The sequence below is a fragment of the Danio rerio genome, chromosome 17 (genome assembly GCF_049306965.1).
Source record: "Danio rerio strain Tuebingen ecotype United States chromosome 17, GRCz12tu, whole genome shotgun sequence".
Lineage (NCBI taxonomy): Eukaryota > Metazoa > Chordata > Actinopteri > Cypriniformes > Danionidae > Danio > Danio rerio.
In genome coordinates, this window is record NC_133192.1 from 4,083,083 (window position 1) to 4,094,691 (window position 11,609).

The following is an 11,609-nucleotide window of genomic DNA, read 5'->3' on the forward strand; positions in this document are numbered from 1 at the left end:
GAGTTCAGTCAAAGCAGGGTGAATCAGCTTTCAGCCACTATGCCCCTCGCTGCTGGAATCAGCTTCCAGAAATGATCAGATGTGCTCCAACATTAGGCACATTCAAATCAAGACTGAAAACACATCTGTTTAGCCCGACAGATTGCGCCAGTTTTTCTCCTCTTCTTCATTCTTTTATTTCACATTTTACCTGTTTTATGTTTTTTAATCCGTTTTATTATTTGTTTTTATTTTTATTTTACTTGTTTCTTTTATTCTTGTTTATGTAAAGCACTTTGAATTGCCACTGTGTATGAAATGTGCTATATAAATAAACTTGCCTTGCCTTGCCTTAAATGATTCAGTGTTTTGAACAATCTATCGAGTCAATGATTCAATTCTAATACAGTTATAAAAGTCTCCACCGCCTGGTGTAATGATGAAACTTACTTTATATCTGTATTAGTTGTCAAACTATATTAATTTATATTCAATTGTTATTAAACACATTGTTTTATGAATTTAAACACAAAATCCATTGCATGTATTTATTTAGCAGTAATTCAGCTTTAATTGAAAAGTCAGTTAAATGCAATCTGTCTTATTTAACACTGGCAGTACAGTCGATCTCTCTGCAATGTTTTATAAATCATACATTTTTAAATGGACTCAACTTTTTCCTTAATAAAATATAAACTGTACAGCAGCTTAAATAGTTTCATTTTTAATTGTACAGCAGCAGTCAGAGTCAGGCTTCTGCTCCATAACGTTAATGCAAATGAAAGACTTCAGGCTCACTGATCCCTGATGTGATTAGATTTATGAGTTACTCAAATTGTTTGTCCGACATCTTTAAATAGATATTAATTCACTCTGTGTATTGGATGTTAATGGAAAAGTTTCACAGAAGGAAAAAAAAAATCTAAACAAATTGGTTTAATCTCACTCTTATATTGCCAATGCAATGGCCTGGAATAAAGCGCATTAAACATGGAAATGCAATGAAAACATTTACACGACTAAAACCAGTTACATAGAACTTTATTGCCTTCTGTCCTCTGTGTATCTTTTACTGTTTTATGTGACTATATAAACAGTAAAATATATATATATAGTATGTATGTATATATATATATATATATATATATATATATATATATATATATATATATATATATATATATATATATATATATATATAGTATGTATATATATATATATATATATATATATATATATATATATATATATATATATATATATATATATATATATTTATATATATAGTTGAAGTCAGAATTATTAGCCCCTCTTTGATTTTTTTTTTCTTTTTTTAAATATTTCCCAAACTATGTTTAACAGAGCAAGGAAATTTTCACAGTATGTCTGATAAGATTTTTTCTTCTGGAGAAAGTCTTGTTTATATTATTTCAGCTAGAATAAAAGCAGTTCTTAATTTTTTTAAAACCATTTTAGGGTCAATATTATTAGCCCCCTTTAGCTTTGTGTTCAGCTTTGTATACAGAACAAACCATCGTTATACAATGTCTTACTAATTAACCTAATTAATCTTTAATTATTCTTTAATTCATTAAAAATTTAATTAATCTTTAAAATAAGCCTTTTATCTGAACCCCTAGTTTGTTGTCATTCTGCTATTGCTGAATCCATCGCAAAATCAACAAAAAAAAATCACCCATTTTTGCAATCCTGCAAAATTCTTAACTAAACGCAAAATAATCACAAAAATTTCAATAATTTCATAAAACATCAAATTCCAAACCATATAATCAAATCATATTTACAGTTAGAATTATTAGACCCCCTGTTTATTTTTTTCCCCAATTTTTGTTTAACGGAGAGCAGATTTCTTCAGCACATTTCTAATCATAATAGTTTTAATAACTCATCTCTAATAACTGATGTATTTTATCTTCGTCATGATGACAGTAAATCATATTTGACTAGATATTCTTCAAGACACTTCTATACAGCTTAAAATGACATTTAAAGGCTTAACTGGGCTAATTAGGTTAACTAGTCAGGTTAGGGTAATTAGGCAAGTTATTGTATAACGATGGTTTGTTCAGTAGACTATGGAAAAAAATATAGCTTAAAGGAGATAATAATTTTGACCTTAAAATGTTTTTTTTGTTTTTTGTTTTTTTTAAATAAAAACTGCTTTTATTCTAGCCAAAATAAAACAAATACGACTTTCTCTAGAAGAAAAAATCTTATCAGACATACTGTGAAAATTTCCTTGCCCTATTAAACATAATTTGGGAAATATTTTAAAAATAAAAAGAAATTCAAAGGGGGTTAATAATTCTGATTTCAACTGTATTTCAGTTTGCAAATAATTGTAAAAAAATAAAATAAAATCAAAATAGGGGAAGCACTAACGCATGTCCTGAGTGAGGTACATGATGTCAGAGACTCCAGGAGTAAAATCCGAGAGAAAGAAAGATCGTGGATAAAAATAAGAGGTATACAACCTTCCTCTGAATTAATTCCTAATGTTTTAGATCTGTTTTAGATCTCGTCTTGACAAGAGATCAAAATAAAGAAGCTTTATTTTTATGATTTGTGTCATTGTGTCAGATTTAAACATTAATTACATCTATTACAAATACCACCTCAAAATCAGTCATTTTTATTGCAAAAAAAATCTAAAAAAAATGTGAATAACCAGGGGGTCTGTTTTTAATGTCACTTTTTAGCTGAGTACTATCTTGAAAAATATTTTGTCAAATATTATGTGCTGTCATCATGGCCAAGATAAAAGACATCAGTTATTAAAAATTAGTTATTAAAACTAAAATAATGTGTTGGAAAAAACCCTTTTCATTAAACAGAAGTAGGGGAAAATATACATGGGGGCTAATAATTCTGACTTCAACTCTATAAATGTCACTAAATGCAAAAACAAACATCATTTAATTAGAGATAACTTCCAATAATTTGCGTTATTATTCATAACTATTTCACTATTTTTTTTTTTTTTTTTGGGAAAAATTAAAAGCACAAACCTGATTTACAAATGTAGGTCAGCCATATTCATGCATGTAGTTCAGAAAAATGGAAAAAACGAGGATAAAAAGCCCTCACCTGCTCATATCTGCAGCAGAAAGACTGTGTTTGCAGAATGAAGACGGCAGGATCTTGAAGTGGCCTGAAGCGCAGCCATCAGTGCTTTCATTCCCAGCCCTTCTGAACTCAACTACACCTACAGCACAGTATTCACTTGGCTAAAGATAAAAAAAACCCTGACCTTGCTGCAAACTGGGAAAAAAGCCTCCATAGACGTTTCAGAAAAAAACACTGGGTATCGGAGACAGTCGATACAGTTTGATCCTCTCAACTGCTTTCACTTCAAGATTGTGCTTCAGTGGGTGACCCAATATTTTACATCATTCATGCTGTAATAGATATAAATAAATACACTATTTAATAAAATAAATAAAGGGAACACTTAAACAGCACAATGTAACTAAGTCAATCGCACTTCTGTGAATTCAAACTGGCCATTTATGAAGCAACACTGATTGATAATCAATGTCATCATGTCTCGCTCAATCCATCACAAACTGTCCAGGAGTTGGCGGATGCTTTAGTCCAGGTCTGGGAGAAGATCCTACAAGAGATCACCTGCCACCTCATCAGGAGCATGCCCATGCTTTGTAAGAAGGTCATACAGGCGTGTGGTGGCAACATACTGTAAAGCTACTGAGCCTCATTCTGACTTCACAATCACAATTGGATCAGCCTGTAGTGTGTTTTTCCACTTCAGTTTTGAGTGTGACTCCAAACCCAGACCTCTATAGGTTAATAAATTTGATTTCCATTGATAATTTTTGTGTATTATTTTACTTTATTCATTCATTCTCTTGTCGGCTTAGGCCATTTATTAATCCGGGGTTGTCACAGCGGAATGAACCGCCAAATTATCCAGCAAGTTTTTACGCAGCGAATGCCCTTCCAGCTGCAACCCATCTCTGGGAAACATTCACACACACACTCGCACACTTAGGACAATTTAGCCTACCCAATTCACCTGTACTGCATGTCTTTGGACTGTGGGGGAAACCGGAGCACCCGGAGGAAACCCACGCGAAGGTAGGGAGAACATGCAAACTCCACACAGAAACGCCAACTAAGCCGAGGTTCGAACCAGCGACCTTCTTGCTGTGGGGCAACAGCACTACCTACTGCGCCACTGCCTCGCTTGTGTTAGTTTAGTGTTCCCTTAATTTTTTGAGCAGTGTATAAGGCTGCTTTACATTATAAAGTTGAGTCAAATTTACTAATCAATTAAAATCACTTAAAATACTAAGTTAAAGTTGTAACTTGAAACCTTGAAGTTTACATACACTGTATAAAAAGGCACATAACCATTTAAAAAAGTCAGATGTTAATGAGACAAAACTTTTCCTCTTTTAAGTAAGTAAGGAACAGCATATGTTTCTGTTGTGCTTAATAGCAGAATAATGAGAGAGAGAGAGATTTTTTAAATTGTTTATCTTTTCTTGAAAGTCAGGTTTACTTACAATAAGATTATTCTGCCTCTGATAAAGCTCAGATGGTGATGTCAAGGTTTTTGGAGTTTCTGATTGGCTAATTGACAACATCTGAGTTAATTGGAGGCACAACTGTAGAATAGTATTGAAGGAAAAGCTCAAACACACTGCTTCCTTGTGTGACAACATGGGAAAATCAACAAGCCACAATCAACAACAAAGCCAGATTACCATTTGCTAAATTACACTGGGAAAAAGACTCATGTTTGGAGACATGTCCTGTGGTCGGATGAAACAAAGATTAAACTGTTTGGCCATAATGACCAGTGTTACATTTGGAGGACAAAGGGGAAACCTTACAAGCCTAGGAACACCGTCCCAACTGTGAAGTATGGGGGCGGCAGCATCATGTTGTGGGGCTGTTTTGCTGCAGGAGGGACTGGTCCACTTCACAGCATAGATGGCATCATGAAGAAAGAACATTATGGAGAAATACTGAAGCAACATCTCAAGACATCAGCCAGGACATTAAACCTTGGCCACAAATGGGTCTTCCAAACAGACCATGACCCTCAGCATACTGCCAAAATTAGTTCAAATGTGCTTTAAGGACAACAGAGTGAATGTTTTGGAGTGGCCATCACAAAGCCCTGATCTCAGTCCTATAGAAAATTTGTGGGCAGAGTTGAAAAAGCTTGTGCGAGCAAGACAGCCAACAAGTAAATTCTGTCAGGAGGAATGGGCCAAAATTCCTGCAAACTATTGTGAGAAGCTTGTGGTAGAATACATTTGAACAAAGTTCTACAGTTTAATAGCAAAGCTAAAAAATATCAAGGAAATGTGTGTAAACTTTTGAGCATCTAGAAATTAATAAACAAATTCTCTCTAAATCTCATTACTCTGGTATTTAGCAAACGTAAATCCTTAAGGTAATCCTAACTGACCTAATATAGTAAACGTTTGGTATGATTTACCATCAGACATTTTTTTTTTAAATGGTTATGTTCCTTTTTAAGTGTGCATGTACACTTCTGGTTTCAACTATAGTTAAAACACAATTAAATTAAAATAAGTTGAATGCTTGGTAAGTTGAAATATCAACCTAAAAAGAATGACTCATTGCAGGTACATTTAATTTATCCATTCATGTTCCTCAAACTGACATGATATACAACAAATGTTTAATTTACAGTTAATTGAGTTCATTATTAATCTTTAAATGTTATATGTATTACGCACCGTCTAGGGATGGTGCACAACATGAAAGACAAGACGACAAAAATGAATTCAAAGATTTATTGGGGTTTGAGTTCGGGAGCTGACAAGGCCAAAATAACAAACAAAAATTCCTTTATATTAAATCTCTAACTTACCTGATCACAAATAAAAGAAAAGAAAGTACAATTCACTTCCCTAACTACCTAACACAAAAACAGAGGCAAAAAGGTTTTACAAAGAAAATGGCGTCAAACTCCTTACTATCCCAATATATACACTATTTACAATCTATTTACAAAAACAGGCAACCATATTTGAAGGACAATCCAAAATCAATGTCAGCAGGCAACAAAGATCAAACAAGCCGGTGAACAAAGTATCATAAACAAAGCAAACACTAAAACAAACAGTACTCACAAATCTCAATATAATCTCAGAAGTCAAACGAAGCAAACAGTACTCACAAATCTCAATATTCTCAGTCCTAACACATCCAAAAACTCTGCACTATACCACATTCAAACATTTCAACAAACACAAGCAAGTGACCAAAAACAAGATGGCTGCCAAGAAAGTGGTGTCATGGCTTTTTAAAACACTGTAGGCCAATCAGGATCAAGCAAGCTGGAAGTGGCCAATTGGATGTGTTCTAAGCAAAACAGGAACAAGAAAAAAAAAACAGATGAGACAAGACAAACATAGGATTGTAACATATGAAACATTTGATTGTTACTAATTGTTGCATGGAAGTTTCAGAAAAACACCAGAGACTAGTTTTATCCTCTCGAATGCTTTCACCTAAACATTTTGATTGTGCTTCAGTGGGTAACCCAACATTTTTACAGCTTTCATGCTTTAGCAGGCAATAATTCACTTTAGAAAGTGTAAAAATGTGCTTTCACCTGCAACTGAACTCTATTAATGTGTTAGAGCTTTCTTTTCTGGGTTTTGTTTAGGGTATTTAAGGAGAATAAAAAGTTACAAGTGATAAAGATAGCATTTGATTTGTCACATGACAAAATAATATAATAAATTTAATATAAACAGCAGTACATTAAGTAGCATTTGGAAACAAAAAAATTAATTCAATAAAAATTTTTCAAATTGTTTTTTTTAGTACAGATTCTTTTTTTTTTTTTTTTTGCAAAATGTAATATACTTTGCTCTGCATATGTGCTGTTTCAGATGACAAATTCACTAGATGACACTATACTTTTTTACAAATATAAAAATATGTTTTTTAGGGTATGTTTTTTTTGCACATTTTAGATTAATAATCCATGTCTAGATTTTGTGAATCTAAAACATTATTTAGGGTACATTGCATTGCATCTTTTAGTTAAGTCCACTATAATGCGCTGTGTAAATTTGTGAAAATCTAAAATGCATTACTTGTTACCTTTAATTACACAATTCAGATACCAGATCCACTAGATGGCACTGTCTACGTTTTGTAAATCTGATTTATGTAGTTTATATTACCCTCATGCATTTTTTTTGCATGTTTCAGATGAAAAATCCACTAGAGGGGACTCTATACTTTTTGCAAATCTGAAACATGTTATTTAGGGTGTTGTTTAGGGCACATTTTAGATTTCTGAGATGCATTACATATGGTACATTTCATTGCACATTTCAGATAACAGATCCACTAGATGGTGCTGTCTACATGTTGCACATCTAAATTAGGTGATTTAGGGCGCATTCTGTTTTTTATTTTAGATGAATAATCCACTAGAGGGCGCTGTCTGCATTTTTGTGAATCTGAAATACATTACTCAAGGTATATTTTGTTGTACATTTCAGATGAATGATACACTACAGAATGCTGTCTACATTTTGCAAATCTGAAACAATATCTAAGGTACGTTTGATTGCATATTTCAGATGATAAGTCCACTAGAGTGCGCTGTGTGCATTTTTGAGAATCTGACATACGTTTCTTATGGTACGTTCTATTATACATTTCAAATAACAGATCCACTAGATGGCGCTCTCTATGTTTTGCGAAATAGAATTATCTTGTTTGTTTTACGTTTTGTTGCATGTTTCAGATGACAAATCCACTAGAATGCGCAGTCTACATTTTGCAAATGAATATGTTATTTAGGGTACGCTTCATTGCATATTTTAGATGATAAGTCCACTAGAGTGCGCTGTGTACATTTTTTAGAATCTGAAATATGTTACTTATGATATGTTTTATTGCACGTTTCAGATAACAATCGGTGTTGTTATCTGGTGTCTACATTTGGCAAATCTGAATTGTTATTTTTGTTGCATTTTGTTACATGTTTCAGATGTCAAAAGCACTAGAAGGTGCTGTGTCTACACATTGCGAATCTGAAATATGTTGTTTAGGGTATACTTTGTTCATGTTTTAGATTAATAATCCACTAGAGGGCGCTGTCTGCATATTTGTGAATCTGAAATACATGACTCAAGGTACATTTTGTTGCAAATTTTACATGAATAATCCACTAGAGGGTGTTGTCGACATATTTGGCAATCTGAAATATGTTATTATAACATATTATAAATCCCCTAGAGGGCGCTTTCTAGATTTTGCAAATCTGAAATCTGTTTTTAGGCTACATTTTGTAGCTAGAGGGCAGTGTTGGGGAGAATACTTTGTAAATGTATTTATTTAGAGAATACAGAATACCTGCTTTAAATTGTATTTTGTAACGTATTCTGTTACTTTGCTTAATCCTGTTACTGTATTCTAAATACTTGGAATACTTCCCCTTGAAAACAGCCTTCAAGTCTATTAAAGAAAAGAAAAACTTCAAAATAGTTTATGTAAAACCAAGTTAACGTGACAGGATCTATCAGAAAGTTGCTTCGGTTGCGGCTACAACCCCCCGAGCTCCTGGTCTGAATCCTCCATATTTGTACACTCAAGTTAACCAGGGCTGCCAACTTTGGCTGAAGTCCCGCCCACATTTTGTCAGAAAACGCGAACGTAAATTTAAGAAGCGTAAACGAAACCTTTTAAAAACGAAACATCAAGCAGCGAATTCACGAACAATGGCGGCAAAAAAGCAGTTTATTTGAAAATCATGGTTGTTGTCCGGTTGTTCGGTGTTTGCGATCGTCCTTTTTGCTGCGTGAGAAAATGGAGGTGTGGCGTGAGAGCATGAAAACAGGGTCATTTGCGTGAGTCTCACTGAGTTAAAGCTGGTGTTTGCAGTCGGGAGTGTAGCTTCTGTTTCTATGGTTTCGGCGGCAATTTAGTAATATTATTATGGGCCAAACACGCATCGCCCGAAGTATTCCAATGGTATTAGGAAAGTAACTGTATTCTAATTACCCTGTTTAAAATTAGTAACTGTAACGGAATAAAGTTACTGCTAGAGGGTGTTGTCTAGCATTCATTTCACCTAGGAACTGTAGTCAAATATCTGTTTAAGTACATTTGTGTGGTTGCTAGAGTCTGTGTTGGTAGTAATAGTGCTTCAAGTGAAGTTTATTCATAAACTAATTTCGAGAGGAGCACGTGATTATGATTGAACACGGCTGGTTCTGCACTAGCATGCTTGATCCACCAATCAGGCCATTCCTAACCACTATAAAGAGCCAAGGTTTTCTCACTACAGTTATCTTCAATTTGAAGAATCCCCCCTTCCACCCCTACCTTATCACCTTTCCCTCCATAGGGCAGCACGGTGGCTCAGTGACTAGCACTGTCGCCCCACAGCAAGAACGTCACCGGTTCTAGTTCATTAACAGGCCGGTGGTCGTATCTGTGTGTAGTTTGCATGTTCTACCCGTGCTTGCGTGGGTTTTCCCCGGGTTCTCCGGTTTCCTCCCACATTCCAAAAACATGTACAACAAGTAAATTAATAAATCTAAATTTCAATACAGGTAATCTAATAAAACAGCATATCTTTTAATAGCCTTCAATCTTAATCTTTAACTATTATAAAAGGGGGAGTTGTCGAGATCTTCCTGAGCTCGAGGCTCCCCTCTCTTCCTCCAAACGGGAGGGAGCCCAGGGCTCAAGAACCTTCGAGCTCAGGGCTCTCTCCCGGGACAGCATGCCAAACTTGCTTATAATCAATCATCAGCTAAGTGTGAACTCTTGAAAGGTATTCGTTTTTAAGGTAGCAGTATTTTTTTTTTTTTCAGGCCATCCTTAGTGCAATTTCTTTTATGATTTTTTGTAATTATTAAACAATAATAAAATGTGAATGGACCTGCAAGTTTCTAGCTTGACTTATAAAGAGATGGCTAAATAGATCTCATCTGTCAGAGAAAAGACTTACAGACAAAAGTAAAGTCTGTCTTTTTAATCTAAATAATGTTTCCTAATAAAATTGCTAAAGTTTTTTCCAAGTCTTCTTTTCGAAACTCCGATAAGTAAATGAAGCCGGCACTGTACTGAAGATCTAGATTAGTGGGATTCACAGGAATTAAATGCAGTACCTTCATGAGTTGAACATGAACAGACGTGAGATGTTTTTGTTTGTCTGGATGACTGATGGACTGCTGTTTTAGCTCTTCTCCATCTCGGCTGTCGTTTGTCCTCATTACGGCTCCACATGACACGGCCACATGTGTGTGCTTTCACTAGGGTCCTGTGTGGACGCAGAATGATGCATTACTGCCATTTCTTCAGCTTTTATGAGACATTCGGCTTGTGTGTTCACCCAGACTGTCATGAGTTTTCCCATCAATAACACTGGACAGAAGATCGGATTAAGTGGCATGGATCTTCAGACAGACGTCTTTCAGATGAAGCTGATCTGTGTTTTCTTTGTTTGAGTCTCAGTTTGAAAGCTGCATCTTCTAGAGGATGCAAATACTGTACGTCATTGATTAATGTCTCATTTCTGAAAAGCAGCCATTACTTTACAAAGTAAGAAAGAAAGTACAGCGATTACACCTTGCAAGGAGTTTCACTAGAATATTAGACACAGAGGGGATTTCAAGCTAATCACCTTTCTTAAGCAATTCATTTTAAGTCTGTCTGTTTACAAAGTGCCTGAATGGGGAACACATATTTTTTAAAAGCTTTTTTCTTTGTCTGCGCTTCAAACTATATTTAATATGCTGTGTATTTGTATTCCGCACAATGATAATAAATCTAATCTGCCAAATTTGAGAATCTAATCTAATCTGAGAAGTTTCAGATAAAACTAACTATTCTAGTAAGACTTGTTTTCCTTTAGCTTGAGCATGTTAAATGTGTGAACTCCAGTGGGAGTTTATAAATGAGCAGTTGTGTGTGTGTGTGTGTTTGTTTCTTTGTTTTTTTGCACTCAGTTTCTGTCTCTGGAGTCACACACTCTTCTGAATCAGACTTTCTGTTCAATAAAAACATCAAAACAACAGCTAAAAGCCATGAATGGAGAAATGTCTTACAAATGAGGACAGGCTCACTCGCATAAGCACTCACGAGTTAAATGGGTCATGGGTTAGAACAGAGCTGCTTGCCACAAAACTTACAAATTAGACACAAAACATTGTTTTAAGTCACAATAGTGTACTAATTCTTGAAATAAAGGCAAAGCTATCAAAAACAGCTGATGGAGTATACACTAACCTGCAGATTATTCAGACACAAGATGACGCAAAACAGTCAAAAACACAAAGCTGACAGAAACTAAAACAGCTGATGGAGTATACACTAACCTGCACATTATTCACACACAAGATGGAGACAAACAGTCAAAAACACAAAGCTGGCAGAAACTAAAACAGGTGATGGAGTATACACTAACCTGCACATTATTCAGACACTAGATGGCGCCAAACAGTTAAAAACACAAAGTTGGCAGAAACTAAAACAGCTGATGGAGTATACACTAACCTGCGCATTATTCTGACACTAGATGGCGCCAAACAGTTAAAAACACAAAGTTGGCAGAAACTAAAACAGCTGATGGAGTA

The 11,609-nt window shown here is 34.7% G+C and overlaps 1 long non-coding RNA gene across 1 annotated transcript in view; it reads left to right on the forward strand.

The window, feature by feature from the left end:
• LOC141378498 (uncharacterized) overlaps positions 1 to 11,029 on the forward strand; it is a 282,672-nt gene extending 271,643 nt beyond the window's left edge. Inside the window, exons 3-4 of the long non-coding RNA XR_012393178.1 lie at positions 7,521 to 7,578; positions 10,291 to 11,029. This is a non-coding gene — a long non-coding RNA (uncharacterized lncRNA). The remainder of the gene's footprint in view (positions 1 to 7,520; positions 7,579 to 10,290) is intronic.
• The last annotated feature ends 580 nt before the right edge of the window (positions 11,030 to 11,609 follow it).